The sequence below is a fragment of the Podarcis melisellensis genome (assembly GCF_964234715.1).
Source record: "Podarcis melisellensis genome assembly, chromosome: 2".
Classification (NCBI taxonomy): domain Eukaryota; kingdom Metazoa; phylum Chordata; class Lepidosauria; order Squamata; family Lacertidae; genus Podarcis; species Podarcis melisellensis.
In genome coordinates, this window is record NC_138529.1 from 8777801 (window position 1) to 8794007 (window position 16207).

A 16207-nucleotide genomic window follows, 5' to 3' on the forward strand; every position below is an offset into this window, starting at 1 on the left:
TGCGGGTGGCGCTGTGATCTAAACCACAGAGCCTAGGGCTTGCCGATCAGAAGGTTGGCGGTTTGAATCCCTGAGACGGGGTGAGCTCCTGTTGTTCGGTCCCAGCTCCTGCCAACCTAGCAGTTCAAAAGCACGTCAAAGTGCAAGTAGATAAATAGGTACCGCTCTGGCGGGAAGGTAAACGGTATTTCCATGCGCTGCTCTGGTTTGCCAGAAGCGGCTTAGTTATGCTGGCCACATGACCCAGAAGCTGTCTGCGGACAAACACCAGCTTCCTTGGCCTATGGAGCGAGATGAGCGCCGCAACCCCAGAGTCGTCCGCGACTGGACCTAACGGTCAGGGATACCTTTACCTTTAGACCTCATGGGAAATGCCTTACTGGTTAAGCTTGCTTTTTATCATCCTGGGAATCCCTCGCTTAGGTAGCACAAAGCACAGCATCAAATAGAAAATGAAAAGCACCCCCTCCTGTGGATGTGCAGGGCCTTCCTTGCCATATTCCCAGGGTACTCTTCCTCCTTGCAGTTTCTAGAAACTGGCATTCAGAAGCATCCTGCCTCCAACAGCGGAGGGAGAAAATAGCTACCATGGTCAGTAGCTACTGATAACTTTATCCTCCAGAGCAAAGTCCATAGCTTAACTACGTGCAGCGTGAAGAAGTATTTTAGTTTTTCTGTCCTGAAACTTCCAAACATTCAGCCTCATTGGATATCACCAATCTAGTATTATGAAAAGGGGTGGGGGGAACGCCTCCCTATGCACTTTCTCTAAACCAGGCATAGGCAAACTTGGCCCTCCAGATGTTTTGGGACTACAACTCCCATCATCCCTAGCTAACAGGACCAGTGGTCAGGGATAATGGGAGTTGTAGTCCCAAAACATCTGGAGGGCCGAGTTTGCCCATGTCTGTTCTAAACCATGCATAATATTATACACCTTTGTGTTGTCCTCACTTACTTTCCTTTTTATGAAATCCGAACGTTGCAACCTATCCTCACAGGGAAGTTGCTCCAGCCCTTTGATATGTTTGGTTGCTCTTTTCTGAGCCTTTGTGTGCTCCACATTATATCATTTTTGAGTTGTGATGACCAGAACTGTAGACTGTATACCAAGTATGGTCACGCCATAAATTTGTATAGCAGCGTTGTGATATTGGCAGTTTTATTTTCAGAACCCTTCCTACTGATCCCTAATGTGTTGTTTTAAAAAACATGGTAGACCGTATTGACAAATATTTTGGAACCAATGAAAGATTGGAGAATTCCGCCCCCCCTCCATAGTTGACATCCCAAGAATAAACACCCCAAGAGTAGAGTAGGCTGGCAATTTGTAGGGTTGGTTTGTTGTTGTTTTTTTAAAAAAAGTTGATCTGTTTCTTTGCTGACATTTCTTAATTTTTTATTTATGTATGAAGCACATCGTTCCACTGACCTTTCTGCTGAAGGAGCCACAAGTGCAGACATTTTTTGCCCAGCTCCTCTCAGTGTTACAATCAAAATTTAGAGTGAAACTGCTGCAGTGAAATAAATACTTTCCTCTTTTCACAAGAGGAAACACGATTCTATGCATATCATAGGAGCCAACTCCTAGGGGCCACGGGGGCTTTCAGCCCCCACAATAAAACATTTGAAGAAGAAGAAGAGGAGTTTGGATTTGATATCCTGCTTTATCACTACCCGAAGGAGTCTCAAAGCGGCTAACATTCTGCTTTCCCTTCCTTCCCCACAACAAACACTCTGTGAGGTGAGTGAGGCTGAGAGACTTCAGAGAAGTGTGACTAGCCCAAGGTCACCCAGCAGCTGCAGGTGGAGGAGCGGAGACGAGAACCCGGTTCACCAGATTACGAGACTACCGCTCTTAACCACTACACCACACTGGCTGCCCGAGCCACCCCCAAGTTGATAGGCATTCCTATTCAACTAGGGTGTGCACTGCATCATGTGATCGATTATGCAGGGCGGGGCTTACCTGGGCCCCCACAATATTTTATTCAAGTGGGCACCCCTGATGCATATCTCCTCAGAAGGAAGTCCTGTTTGTGCAATGGGGAGGACTTACTCCTAACTCAAGGCGTGCAGAATTCCCAGGCAATGACTGCACTTCTCTCTCTCCCACGATCTGCTGGAATGCATTCGAACTTTTTTTAAAATAATAAAAATCCCCCAGACGTTTCTCCAGAACATAGCTGTCAACCGTCCCTTATTTGGCGGGAAACTCCCTTATCCCAGCGCCGTGTCCCTTATTGATGATGTCCCTTAAATTTCCCGGGTTTCATGCTCGCCCGGCTCAGGAGGGAAGAAGCGGCTCAGGGTCCTCCACCGTGAGAGAGAGCACGCGCACGAGCTGCCGCGTCTCCGTCTCTCCCTTTTCCCCCTCAGGGGTGCGTTGTGAGGAGACGGGTGGCGGCGGGCGGGCAGGCAGCCCCTCTCTTGCGAGACTTCCACCGCGCTGCCAGGGGAAGCTAGAGGCGGCAGCGGCTGAGGAGGCGGCCTGAGGGAGGAGGAAGAGGAGGAAATGGGGAGGGACACAGAAGGGCAGCACTTCAGGGCCGCCGCGGCACCACAACCGTCTCATGCCGGGCTCACGGGCGGTGTGGGCGAGAGTCTGTCTCCCTCCCTCCCTCCCTCTCTCTCGGGCAGGGAAGGGCTGATGGAACTCCTCCTGCCAGGACGATGGCAGCTCGGATGTGCTGCTTAGCATCCCCTCCAACCAGTGCAGCATCTTAATGTAGTGATTTCCCCCTCTGCATCCCTTTCATAACTCTAATTTTATAAATCATTTGTCCACCCATAGTTCAAATTTTTACTACAAGTTTTCTGTCAGTCCTACCAATGTATGTAACTCTTGACAATAGCTTTTCAAGTAAATTATAAACTTTCCCCATTCTTTATGAAAGAGGTCCTCTTCCTGGTTTCTAATTCTGCCTGTAAGCTTTGCCATCTCAACGTCGTTCATCAGTTTTGTCTGCCACTCTTCTTTGGTGGGAGTTGTAGACCCTTAGGATCATCTAGTCCAACCTCCTGCAAAACACAGTCAGTGGCAGCAAAAGCAGCATGGCTCCATCATAGAATCATAGAGTTGGAAGAGACCACAAGGGCCATCGAGTCCAACCCCCTACCAAGCAGGAAACACCATCAGAGCACTCCTGACATATGGTTGTCAAGCCTCTGCTTAAAGACCTCCAAAGAAGGAGACTCCACCACACTCCTGGGCAGCAAATTCCACTGTCGAACACCTCTTACTGTCAGGAAGTTCTTCCTAATGTTTAAATGTGTTCTAAATGTGTTGTTAGCCACCCTGAGCCTGGTTTTCCTGAACTGGGAAGGGCAGCGTATAAATAAAAAATTATTATTATTTATTATTACATTAGCCTCATGAGAACATGTTTTTCACACAGATTAAGTGTATTTATACAAATATAATATTTTGTAATACATATAGTCCTTATTAATTACTAGGCATTTTATGAAATAGTAAAAAATTGTTCATTTGGAAAAGGCTGAATTTGAAAATAAATATTTCAGTCCACAGTAAATAGAGATACTTTCTACATACTTTGCATTTTCACTTTCCACAATTATGACCTGTTCTTGTGCCGGATTTCTGTATAAACGAAGCAAAATCCCTTATTTTGGCTGCTGATCCCTTATTTTCGAGGCTGCTGGTCCCTTATTTTCAAATCTGTAAGTTGACAGCTATGCTCCAGAAGCATTTTGCAGGTCCTGGGGAACTAAACCCGGCTGCGAAGGATGCTTCGTCGACCCTGGCAAAGGGGTCGTTGGGGCATTCCTCGGTTTCATCCCCTCCCACCCCGTGCACGCACCTCCTAGTTTTTGCAACGAGAAAGCACTTTGGACCTTGTGGGGGGGGGGAGGGGAAACGGGGCGGGGCCTCGGGGAGGGAGGGGTCTCCCCTGCTCCCCCTAGCGTCCTCCCGCGGGCTGTGCAGGATGCGGCAAAGGCCTTTGCATAAATTATGTTCATGACGCAGCAGCTAAAAAACCCCCAGCGCCGAAATCTGCCCCCTCGTTCTCCCCCCAGGCGGGGCAGGGGCTCGGGCGGCTGCGGCGGGGGGGCAGGCCCGGTGCAAAAGCTCGGGGGCTGCGCTTGCAGGAGGGCTTGAGCCCGGCTGGGCCCTGGGGGTGGGGGGCGCTGCCTCCCCCCTCCTCTTTTTGTGCGTGTGCAAGCAGCGCCTTTCGCTCCCGCTGCTGTGAGATGAATTTTTAATTATTCCCCGGGAAAAAAAGAAAGAGAGAGAGAGAGAGAGAAAAGAAGACGAGGAGGGGGAAAGATCGGCTCGGAGGAGCCCCGGCCCGGGCAGGGGGCGAGCGGGTCCCTCCCGGCTGCGCAGCGGTGAGTGGGGTGGGGGGCGGCGGGGCCGGTGCTGGGGGTGGGGGGCGGGGGGGACCCGGTTCGGTGAATATGCAATGGTCTTAATTAGCATAATTTATATATTTATGATAAAGAGAGAGGAAAACAGGGGCCGGAGCGCGGGGGAGACGCCGGGGACGGCGAGGCAGCCCTGGGCGCGCAGAGGGCGGGGGGCGCAGGCAGGGCTGGGGGGGCGCAGCTTTGGGGGGGCCCTCCATCGAAAAGGATGTAGAGGGATCTTTTTTGTGGGTGGGGTGGGGGAGGATCCGGACTGCACGAGGAAAGCGAAAGGCTGGCTAGGAAATGGGCAGGGTGGCAGTGGGAATTGGTAGGGAAGAAAAAGCGGGGGGGGCTAATAATAATAATAATAATAGCAATAATAGTAATAATAATGAGGCGGCTCTCCTGGAGGCTTGGAGCCCGGCTCGGCAGAAGCGAAGGGGCAGTTGCCGAGAAATGGGTTAGAGAGGGAGGCAGAGGGCAAAGGGGGTCTATTTGGCGTTTTCGTGCTGCAAACCGCCCTGCTCGGGCGAAGGGCGGTATGCAAACTTAAGGCACGGACAGCATCATAAGTGGATGAGAGGCGGGCGCGAAGGAGGGCGACGCTGCTTGGGGAGCCCCCGCGGGGAAAGAGGGGGCCTGGCTGGGTTCGGGGGGCTGGGGGGGGGTGCTGGGTCCCCACGCGGAGTCGGAGGGAGCACCCCCTGCGGTGTGGGCTGGGCTGCGAGGGGAGAGGAAGGGGGACTCGAGGAGGGTGCCGAGGGTGCGGGCTGGGCACGAGGAAAGGGAGCCCGAGGGGCTCGCAGGGAAAGGGGGTCCCGGGGGCGTGTGGGGCGGCCCGCGAGGAAGAGGCTCCAGGTGCGGGGCTGAAGCCGGCACCCCGGGGAGAAGCGGTGCGCTCGGCTTCGGAGGCGCCGCGGGAAACGGAAAGAGGAAGCCGGGCAGCGTTTGGCGTCAGCCCCGGAGCCTCTCGGCCCCGCCGGAGCTCAGCCCCCGAGGAAGGCGAGGGCGCCGGAGGGAGCGGCTGGCGTCGAGTCCGGGGCGTAGCGGAGCCGGGCGGCACTTTCGGAGCTTCCCCGGGACTTCACGAAATGTCGCCCTCCGACGCGGCAGGTATCTAGGTGGGTCTTCTAAGCAGGAAGGCGCACCTGGCGGGCGGCGGAGTTTGTCAGCAGGGCGGCCAAAACAGGGTGAGGTGGGAAGGGCAGCGCATTTTTCTATGCAATGTCGGGCATGGCTTCCTTGCTACCACAGGCCAAAGCGGGTCTCTCCCTTGTTTTTTTCGGGCTTCAAAAGAAGTGGATATTTCCCCTTTTAATCTGACCACTGGAAATGCAGAATTTGGCAGCCCAGGTTGCTTATGGGGCAAGGCAGTTTGAGCATATAATGCCCATCCCGTGCCAACTGCCCTGACTGCCAGTTAGTTTGGGGTCCCAGTTCAAAGTGCTGGTCTTGACCTATATATATATATATGTATAAGATTTTTATTAAATTTTTCAAAAATTATATAAACAAAACAATAATAAAAAACAGATAAAAAAATAAAGAACAAGTATAGTTTCAATCCCCTTTTTTCTTATAACTTACTTTCCCGACTTCCTCATACCTCCCCTCTCTGTATTCCAATTTCTATCTTATTAGTTCAGCAAATCCTTTCCCTTAATTTTCGTTTAATTTTTGGCCCTTTTTTTCTAAAAATATGGAACGCTTCACGAATTTGCGTGTCATCCTTGCGCAGGGGCCATGCTAATCTTCTCTGTGTCGTTCCAATTTTAGTATATGTGTTGCTGAAGCGAGCACGGTCTTGACCTATAAAGACTCAAATGGCTGAGGATTGGAATACCTCAGACCGCCAAATAAACCAACCTGCGAAAGTCACCTGAGGCCCTTCTTCGTGTGCCTCCTCCGTAAGAGGTCCGGAGGGTGGCAACACGAGAAGGGGCCTTTTCTGTGGTGTCTCCCCATTTGTGGGATGCTCTCCCTATGGAGGCTCATCTGGCGCCTTTGTTACATATCTGTAGGCACCAGGCAAAAACATTTCTCTATAACCAGGTCTTTGGCTGATTAACATGCTATGGCTTTTTAAATGTGTGGAAGGGGAGTTATTGGTTTGGGTTTTTTTAAATGTATTTTGTGTTCTCGTTCTGTATTTTTCTGATGTGAACCACCCCGTGATGTTCCACTGAAAGGTAGTGTACTACTACTACTACTAATATTCTCCCCAACTTCCTCTCCCAGTTGAATGGCAAATGGTAGCTTCAGTGTAACTTGTTGAAACTGGAGAAATGAAGGCTTAGATCTCAGCCCTCTCCCAATACTGGATTCCTTTCAATTTGGCTCCTTCCTCCATGGCTGCTTTTAAGTCTCTCTCTCTCTTTTAAGCACAACAAGATCTGATCATGGATCTCTAACTAACACCACATCTCTCACACACACCCCTCATTTCAAGGAATAAGGGCTGGAGAGTGAAGGTCAGAGGACATTAAGGACAGCTTGACCTTTGGTACTTCCTCTCTCCTCCTCTTTCTCCACTTTTGCAAATTTTACAAATTGAACATAAGAACAGCAGAAGAGCTCTGATGGGTCAGACCCAAAGGCTTATCTAGTCCAGCATCCTGTTCCCACAGTGGCCAACCAGAATCTCACAAGTAGGACTGGCCAAACCAAGGACTAGTTCACACTGAGGTTGCAAAGCTGTCTCTGAGCTGTACCATTTCAAACCACAAGTGTGGGCTGTCTTGAATTAATGTTCCTTTGTACTTAAAAAGAGAAATAATCTCCGCATCGAAATCTAGGTGCCAGAAGTGAGGATTATGACGGTGTTTTCAGGCATGTCAGCCTCTGCTTGCAGTGTGAAATGGGATACAGCTTTACCAACTCTGTGAGGTCTCAACACTGATAGGAAGCAAGGGGGTCTTGTGAAAAGAAATAACTTTGCTGCGCAAATGGGGCTGAATATGCCTCGAGGCTAATAAAACAGTTGGCTATGGCAACCGCTGCTTGTGTGTCTTTTTGTATAAAGGTTGATTCAACTGTGGCTCAAATATAATCTCCATGTAGGCAAAGATGTGTTCACTGTTACAGTGTGCAGGCCACCGGTTGTATTTGACCTAGTGTTTGGTGGTTGTGGTTATTTTGGTCACGTGTACATGGATTTGGAAGTGACTCACCAGATGAGCATGTGCTTTACATGTAAGTATTATGACTGAAGTTTAGCCCCTGACACTGCTGGGGTTTAGCTCAAGACACCGCATAGATGGGAAAAGCTTTAAAAGGATGTTAGGTAATGCAGCTGCAAGGGTCTGCTCTGTGAGACTTGGATAATCATTGCCCAGTGTATTCCTAAATAACATTTTCATCCTGCAGTTCCAAGGAGCTCAGGGAGGCACACATGTTCCTCTTGCCTAAACCCAAAAGTTTAGGTTAAAAACTTAGGTTAGGAACTTCAACTGACTCAGGGTGTTTCATGACTGAGTAGTAATTTGAAGCCAAGTATCATCATTCCAATTATCTACAAACTTTACTGAGCTAAATGGATCAGTGTAAGGCGAAACCTCTAAACTGCCCACAGTTTGGTTTGTGCATGTAACAAATACTGAGAGGTGAGCAAAAACGTCTGCTTTTGATGGGAAGGCAGTGCTGCAGCTTCCCTCAAGCCTATGTGCACAACTGCAGGTGTGGCTGTCTGTTTATGTTGCCTTTTAATTGTCCCATTTGCTGCACGGGTGGCGCTGTGGTCTAAACCACTGAGCCTAGGGCTTGCCGATCAGAAGGTCAGTGGTTCGAATCCCCGTGACAGGGTGAGCTCCCATTGCTCTGTCCCAGCTCCTGCCAACCTAGCAGTTCGAAAGCACATCAAAGTGCAAGTAGATAAATAGGTACCGCTCTGGCAGGAAAGGTAAATGGTGTTTCCATGTGCTGCTCTAGCCACATGACCCAGAAAAATTGTCTGCAGACAAACGTCGGCTCCCTCAGCCAGTAAAGCGAGATGAGCACCTCAACTCCAGAGTCATTCACAACTGGACTTAACTGTCAGGGATCCTTTACCTTTACCTTTTAAAGCCTCATTTGGCACCTTTGTGATGGTGTAGTGAAGGACTAAGTTTTGTGAGGTGTGTACTTTACTTCATGCCCAGCTTTTCCGGCAGCTATTCAGTCTACATTCCATTGCAATACTGTTGCTTGTCTGAGTATAACCCTTTTAATGGAAGTGTTTGTGCCATGCAAAGACATCACAGGGTGATGGAAGATGATTGTGCCCATCCCTGCCCAGGGCACTTGGTGTTGTGATGCTGAGGGCAGGGGGGACCTCAGTTCAGATCCCCAGAACAATGAAACTCGCTGGTCATTAACCTACTTCACAGGATTGTTGTAAGGATAAAATTGGGGGGGGGGCGCTAGTATGTTAATTGCCTTGAGCTCTTTGGAGAAAAGGCAGGATTTAAATGAAACAAATAAACATCCACTTCCAGTTTGGGGAGGTTCTGTGGATAATACGTAAAGACGTCTGGATTCATTTTTGAACTAACTGATCCAGCTGTCTCCCTTTCCACTAGTAGCAGCAGAAGCTCAAAAGTAAACTCTTGCATCCTTTAAAATATGTTATTAGTGAGGCAAAGGGAGGAATTGGGAGGGAAGAGTCCAGCTTTGAAGGGTGGGAAACGGCCCTTCTGCCTTGAGCTCTGGCACTGTAACTGTCTTTGGTGCTGAGATTAGGCCTGCTTCACAATGGGATGTTTATTCTCTGTTGGACAGGATCAGCGGCTACACACCCCTTTTATATTCTGCTCACTCCCGTGGGGCAAGATTGCTATCTAAAATCAACTCCTGTGTCAGTAGGGTTAACTTTTAAAAGCTAGTTGTACAGAAAACTAAGACGTAGCGTAGTTATTCTCTGATCTATATGCCTTTGTAAAGGAGAAGGGGTCCTGTGAGCCTTGTGTTTGTATGCCTTTGGAAAAATGCATATTCAAAACACCATTAAATGGAACAAGATTTCACTTCAGAAACATTTCGATCATTTACATGGGAGGAAATGAAAGTTGCAGCACATTTGCATACTGACATTCAAAACCTTTTAATCATTGATGGCACACTAAGCTCCACCTTCTCCCTCCTGTAGCCTGGAAAGTGAATATATTACCCTCATTTAATTTTATGATATATTAACATGTTGTCTTCCATTCTGTGCTGGGAGCGTTATCTCTCTCCCCCACCCCCCCTCTGTTTCCCCTTGCCTCCAGAGATCAAGAAATAGCTTTTATCTCAACACTACTTTTTCACGTTTTGCTGCAAAAGTGAACTAACATTGTTGCACCTGAAATAATCAGAACAAAACAGGTGCGTTTTCATAAAATTACCATTGCAAATGTGTCCCATTCCACTCTTTTAACCACTCTTGTGCAGTAGGCATCTGCTGAGAAGTGAGAAAGAAATCTGTAAAGACACTTCAGATTTTATGCCAGTGCTTTCTGCCTTGCTGAAAGACAGAAGACGGGTAAATGACTACACTTTGCTCCCCCCTTCTACATTATTTTACAACAGAAATAATGGAATTCTGCTTTTTTATTAAACAATAGTATGCAAGAATCACAACAGGGAGGAGCAACTTGTGGCTTTCTGGGTGTTGTTGGATTCCAACTCCCAAGAGCCTCAACCAATAGCCAGGGATCATGGGAGTTGTATTCCAACAACATCTGATTCCCAACCCCTATATTACAAAATTATTTTAAGCCGGTTTGTATTCTTCCTCTGCCACCAGTTTCAGGGCGGTTAACAACCGCATAGTACAGCTGTAATTCCCAATTCATTGGAACCTATTTTCATATAATGTGTTCCAGTTTGTATTCCTTATATGCTGAGCACCATTAATTCATAGTCCAATTCTGACGTTCATATGGCCCAAATAGGCACATCAACTCCACCGACTTTCTGAGAAAATGGCAATCTTTTGACAATCTCCACCCTAGTTGGCATTTGCATTGAGACCACCCTTTACACCAGAATCCTCCTCCACAAAGATGGAACTACATGGCTACCAAAGTTGGCCGCTTTGTACTTACCCATAATTACTTCCGCTTTGAGGAGAATATATGTATTCAGATTGATGGTGCTAGCATGAGTACCTGCTTCGCTCCACAGTGTGCTAGCATCTTGATGACTCACTTAAAACAATGCTTTCTCAACTCCTATTCCCAAAAGCCTCTCTTCTATGTGAAATACGCTGATGGCATCTTTGTCATACGGACTCATGGACAGTACGTACTTGCCACTACACTGGGTTGTTCCAGTGTTCATTATCCTCAGAGTAGGCCTATTGAAATGAATGGACATAGAATAATAGAATTGTCCAACTTAGGTCCATTAATTTCCATGGGTTTGAGTAAAACTTATTTGGATGCAGCCCAGTAACTTGCCAGTCCGCTATCAACGTTAACCTACAATCTATGCAAGAGGTCCACTTTTGTATACTACTGTACAACTGTACAATGTACACATTAGAACCATGTTTCATAGGAAGTGTTGGTTGCTAAATGTGCTTTCATGCTTCCAGCTTCCACCCAGGACAAACCATGAGTCCATTGTCTACAGCTAAGCCCCATGACACAACCACATCTGTTCAGGGTCATCAGACAGACTACTTAAGAATTTAATCAGACATTTGAGACTACAATACCTATCCAATGAAGTAAAATAATGCATCAACAAGGCCAGAATGGTACTCAGGAACAATCTACAGGGCAGGCTTAGAAGAGAAAATGACAGGCCACCGCTTGCTGTCACTTATTTCTCAGCTGAAACCACTCAGACATATCATCAGGATTCTAGAGGCCGTCCTGGACAATGGCACTTCCCTGTCACAGGCCTTGGAAGTCACTGGCTTGTAGTTGCTTCCAGACAGCACCCAACCTAAAACTCTGCATCAGCAACAACCAGCTAACAAAATTTTGGGCACAGGAAACAGATCCTCTGACAGAGCCAGGTACCTACCTAATCTGCCCCACCTCATGGTCCATTCTGGCATGCTTTTACAAGACTTGATAATGGGATCCAAAGTATCATGGGTTCATTCATCTTCTTTTCCAATGTGATTTATGCTGTCATCTGTTAACAAATCCCTACTGCATTCTGTTTAGTGGTGTACATTTTCCAGCATAAAATACCTTATGCGAATTAGGGGAAATGTTCAGTTTGCTTAGAGAAATTTGCTGATGACTTGGAGAATGGCTTAATTCTGCATGTTTTACTTGTATTTAGTAAGCAAAGTGAAAACTTTGAAAAGACCAAGCTTGCATAATATTTATTTGCCGTTGGCATCCATTCATTTTTCCTAACAAACTTATGAAACACACACACACACAAAATCCATGGAAAAATAAAGCACTGGAGAGTTTCCTGCCCCATATTACTAACAGGTTTGAGAGATCAGTCTCTATTCTAGGCGAAATAATAGGCACAAATCTGACATCAGAAAGTGACAATGGCAATAAACCAATGAGGATGTTTCAGTCTCCCAGAACACACTGTTACTGTACTGACCTAAAGGCGGCCATTCTGAAACACAGGGATGTCACAAGAAGAAACAGCTGAATCACAATTCAGCCAGAAGTTCAGTGCTATACCGTGTGGGTTAAATGAAGACAAAGGATGTTCATTAGCCCAGCCAGGGTACCTGTGCTGTCTGTGGCTGTTTCTGTCTCTACCTCTCTATAGGTGTTAATATAATTTCAGCAATTCCTACCAATCTGCTGATGCAAAAAGCGAAAGTCGTGCCTCTTTAGAATATATTATGAAGCTCTTAACTGACACCTTTGCATTTCATTGCCATTAAATCCCCACCTTATAATTGTCTCCTTTTTGGACCTGCCAACTAAGATTTCAGTTCACGCATCTGATGCAGTGAGCTTAAATCCACGAAAACCCACACCATAATAAATTTGTTAGTCTTTAAACTGCCTCAAGACTCTCTGGTTGTTTTTGCTTCAAGAGGCAAATGTGGCTCTCCCTCTGTCATGTTTCATTAATGGAGTGGTTTTCAACCAGTCTGTTGTGGCACCCTGGGGTGCCTTGAATGATGATCATGGAGGCCGCAGGCAACACTGGCCTCTGTCCCTCTTTCCTTCCCTCCCTCCTCTGATGCCCTCTCAGGTCTCTGCATCCCAAAAGGTTGCACAGCTGTTTGATGTTTTAATGTATTGGTGCTAACCTGAAATGATGGTAAGCAAAACCAAAAAAGTCTTGTGTCACCTTAAAAATTGTCGTGGCATGAGCTTTCGTGTGCCCGAGGCAGGTTTACCAAATGCATGATGTATAGTTCTGAATCTGCAAACCTATATACGCAAGGCAGGAAAGTCCAGGAGAATTTCAGAAGGAAATGAATAAAGCAACATAGTGCAGAAAAGAATCACAGTGTTGGTAGTAACGCAAACATCTTTTCACTGGTTAGCTAATTAATGGCTGTAGCAAGATTTTAAAAAAATAAATAACAAAAACACCTGATGGCTAATTTGTTGAGAAATATTGGCCACCCTTGGACAATTAAAACTCAGCTTACTAAGCCAAGATATAAATGAGCCTTGTGGCTGCTCACTAGCGGAAGGGGCCTGTGTTTGCAAATGAAGACAGGAAGTCTTCAGTTAACTGTATCTTCCTGTTTTGTCTGAACCAAGAAACTGTTTAATGGCTTTGGAACAAGATGGTATTAAGCCAACTTCAAACTGTGGCTTCATTAAATATAGTTTCCCAGTTGGGAGACTAGAGTTAACTGACTTGTTTGTTAGCTTACATGAACGGGCACCACACACCCAGAGTTTGGTTTCCAGTGTGGAATCTGGAATACTGAGAGCTTCAGCATGGATTGTTTTTTAAAATATCTGTAGTCCTCATCTTTATAGGAAGAAAAGCTTGAGTGAACGTGATATGTTTCTGCTATAAGCTTGGAACCCACAGAGAGTCAGAAGACAGTGCTGGGACAGGATCTTGGGAGATCCACGCTCAGATAGTATGGTCAAGTTGACTTTGTTAATTTTCTCATGGCCTTGTTAATTGTGCTTATTGTGTATAGCAGGGGAGCAAGAACCGTGCTAAAATACGGGCTACTCTGGGAGGAAGGGCAGGATAGAAACATAGTTAAATGACCACAGTTTTATGGATTGCTGGGTTTGGCATGGTGCAAGGGAAGGGACAAACCTAGACAGCATCTTTAAAAGCAGAGACATCACCTTGGCGACAAAGGTCCGTATAGTTAAAGCTATGGTTTTCCCAGTAGTGATGTATGGAAGTGAGAGCTGGACCATAAAGAAGGCTGGTTGCCGAAGAATTGATGCTTTTGAATTATGGTGTTGGAGAAGACTCTTGAGAGTCCCATGGACTGCAAGAAGATCAAACCTCTCCATTCTGAAGGAAATCAGCCCTGAGTGCTCACTGGAAGGACAGATCCTGAAGCTGAGGCTCCAATACTTTGGCCACCTCATGAGAAGAGAAGACTCCCTGGAAAAGACCCTGATGTTAGGAAAGATTGAGGGCACAAGGAGAAGGGGACGACAGAGGATGAGGTGGTTGGACAGTGTTCTCGAAGCTACGAACATGCGTTTGACCAAACTGTGGGAGGTGGTGGGGTGGAAGACAGGAGTGCCTGGCGTGCTCTGGTCCACGGGGTCACGAAGAGTTGGACACGACAAAACAACAGCAACAAAGGGAAGGGTTCACGCATCCGAAAGCCTAGCTGCTCGTCGATGAATCCATGCAGCCCACATGATGGACAACATTTGGGGGAGAAAGGCCCCGTATGGTGTGGGTTGGCATCATGGACAGCTGTGAGGTGACATGGGCATTTTAGGGGTCCATACTGTGGAGTCCCCTCCCCACCCACCCTGGCTATGGATCCTGCTCAGTGTCCTCAGTACCATCCAGAATGGAATGATGTTATCGTGAGACATAATTGATCCCCCTTCCAAAAGACCACTGGGTTGTATCTAACTAAGATCCCTTCAGCATAGACCCATTTAAATGAATGGACTTAAGTGAGTTGTGTCCATAAACTTCAATAGGTTTACTCTGAGTAGAAGTAACATTAGCTACAATGACCCGTTGTTATGAGGAAGGCCAACATCCCACGATACTAAAGCCAGTTGTGAGTTGTAGGTAAGATTCCTTCCCAGCCCCAGTTGCAAGCTGCTAATTTCTATTTGGGACAAGGTGATAAATGCTGTGAAATAAGGTCAGGTGGGAGACGTGAAGGGAATGGCTATGCTGAAACCTGGGCTAGAACCTCTATTGATGGTGATGAGTCAACTGGAGGGGAAAAGTTCTCTCTCCCCCATGACCAACCAGCTCAGTTAATTGGCTCCTGGAATGGCACTCAGGCCATAGCAGGGGCAGATGACCCACCAGACTGCCCCTTGGCCAGTGCTAAGAAACATATTGTCCTCCTCCTCCCCACCCTCCACCCCCCAAAAAACATACATGCTGAATGCAACTGAGGCTCCCTGGTGATCTGGGAACCGGTGATTAGTCAATTGCAGCTCTGTTTTCATGTACCACCACCACCAGAAAAAATTTAATTCTGCAAAATGTATTTAAATGAAGGGAGGGTGTGTGCAATCTTTTAAAGCTCTAATGAAAGAATGTGCGGCTACAAAACCGAACATATCTAGGCCCAGGTTCCAAGCTCCTTAAAATGGGGAGTGTTCCTGAGTCCCAAGCATTGTTCTCCAGGGTTGTCTCTCTAGGTGTGCTCATCTCATTCAAAGTTCAACTCAGACCTAAACTTGTTTCCTCAGCAGCCGTAACTCGCTGAGTTATTTGGGTTGCTTCTCCCCTCCGCGTGATAAAGAGATGGAAAAGTCATGCCTATAATGGAAAACAATGCCATTGAATAGATGTGGGATTTATTTATTTTTAATTACAACTCAAGGCCAGGAAGTAATGAGCAAGCTATCTTCCAGCCCCATCATATAGCTCTGCAAGTAGAAATATATCAACTACTACCGTATTTTTTGCTCTATAAGACGCACCAGACCACAAGACACACCTAGTTTTTGGAGGAGGAAAACAAGAAAAAAAATATTCTGAATCTCAGAAGCCAGAACAGCAAGAGGGATCGCTGCGCAGTGAAAGCAGCAATTCCTCTTGCTGTTCTGGCTTCTGGGATAGCTGCGCAGCCTGCATTCATTCCATAAGATGCACACACATTTCCCCTTACTTTTTAGGAGGGGAAAAGTGAGTCTTATAGAGCAAAAAATACGGTACCTTTTCCTGGCAAAGCTTGCATTTATTTTTTTGCAAATATGGACTATTGCTCCCATAACTAATGCTCAGCTACAAGTCAAGCACCCTTCTGCCGGCAGCTTTCCTTCCTTCTATATATGTCGGGGTTCAGAGCAAGGCTATTATTAGCCACTCTGCTTTGTTTTAGGAACAGCCGGATAGTCAGCCAAACAGCCAGATCTGATGACAGATTACTTTATAGCTTTGGGCTGCAATTCCTTCCCCACTCCACTCCAACAGCTTTTAACAAATGCCGTGGTATCTGCCCTTATGTTTTGTCAATGTGTTTTAAGAAAATCAGCCAACAAAGGCCTTTGTTAGCTGGCCCATCCTGGCACGGACTTTCCAGGAATGAGGATGAGTCATCTTGAATGAGATTAGAAATGGAAAATATTGGGGCCAGTAGCCAGATAGGATCAAAAGACTGCAGTCGGAGAACTCGCCAGGTTTCCAATCTGTTCTGATGGTTTTTACAGCCAGCCATAACATAGTTCTACCTTGAGCTTTCCCGCCCACCCCGCAAGCTGCGTTCTGGACTTCAATCATGTTATTTTGCCAGGATGTATAG

General features: G+C 46.9%; 1 protein-coding gene across 2 annotated transcripts in view; it reads left to right on the forward strand.

Moving 5' to 3' along the window:
* The first annotated feature begins 3967 nt into the window (after positions 1–3967).
* The window catches only part of POU6F1 (POU class 6 homeobox 1), a 38810-nt gene continuing 26570 nt past the window's right edge, over positions 3968–16207 (forward strand). The window contains exon 1 of one of the 2 annotated variants that reach the window (XM_081898680.1): positions 3968–4353. The gene's annotated coding sequence lies outside the window, so the exon portion shown is untranslated. Of the gene's footprint in view, positions 4354–5348; positions 5493–16207 lie in introns of those variants that run through there. The other variant, XM_081898681.1, reaches the window with a different exon arrangement.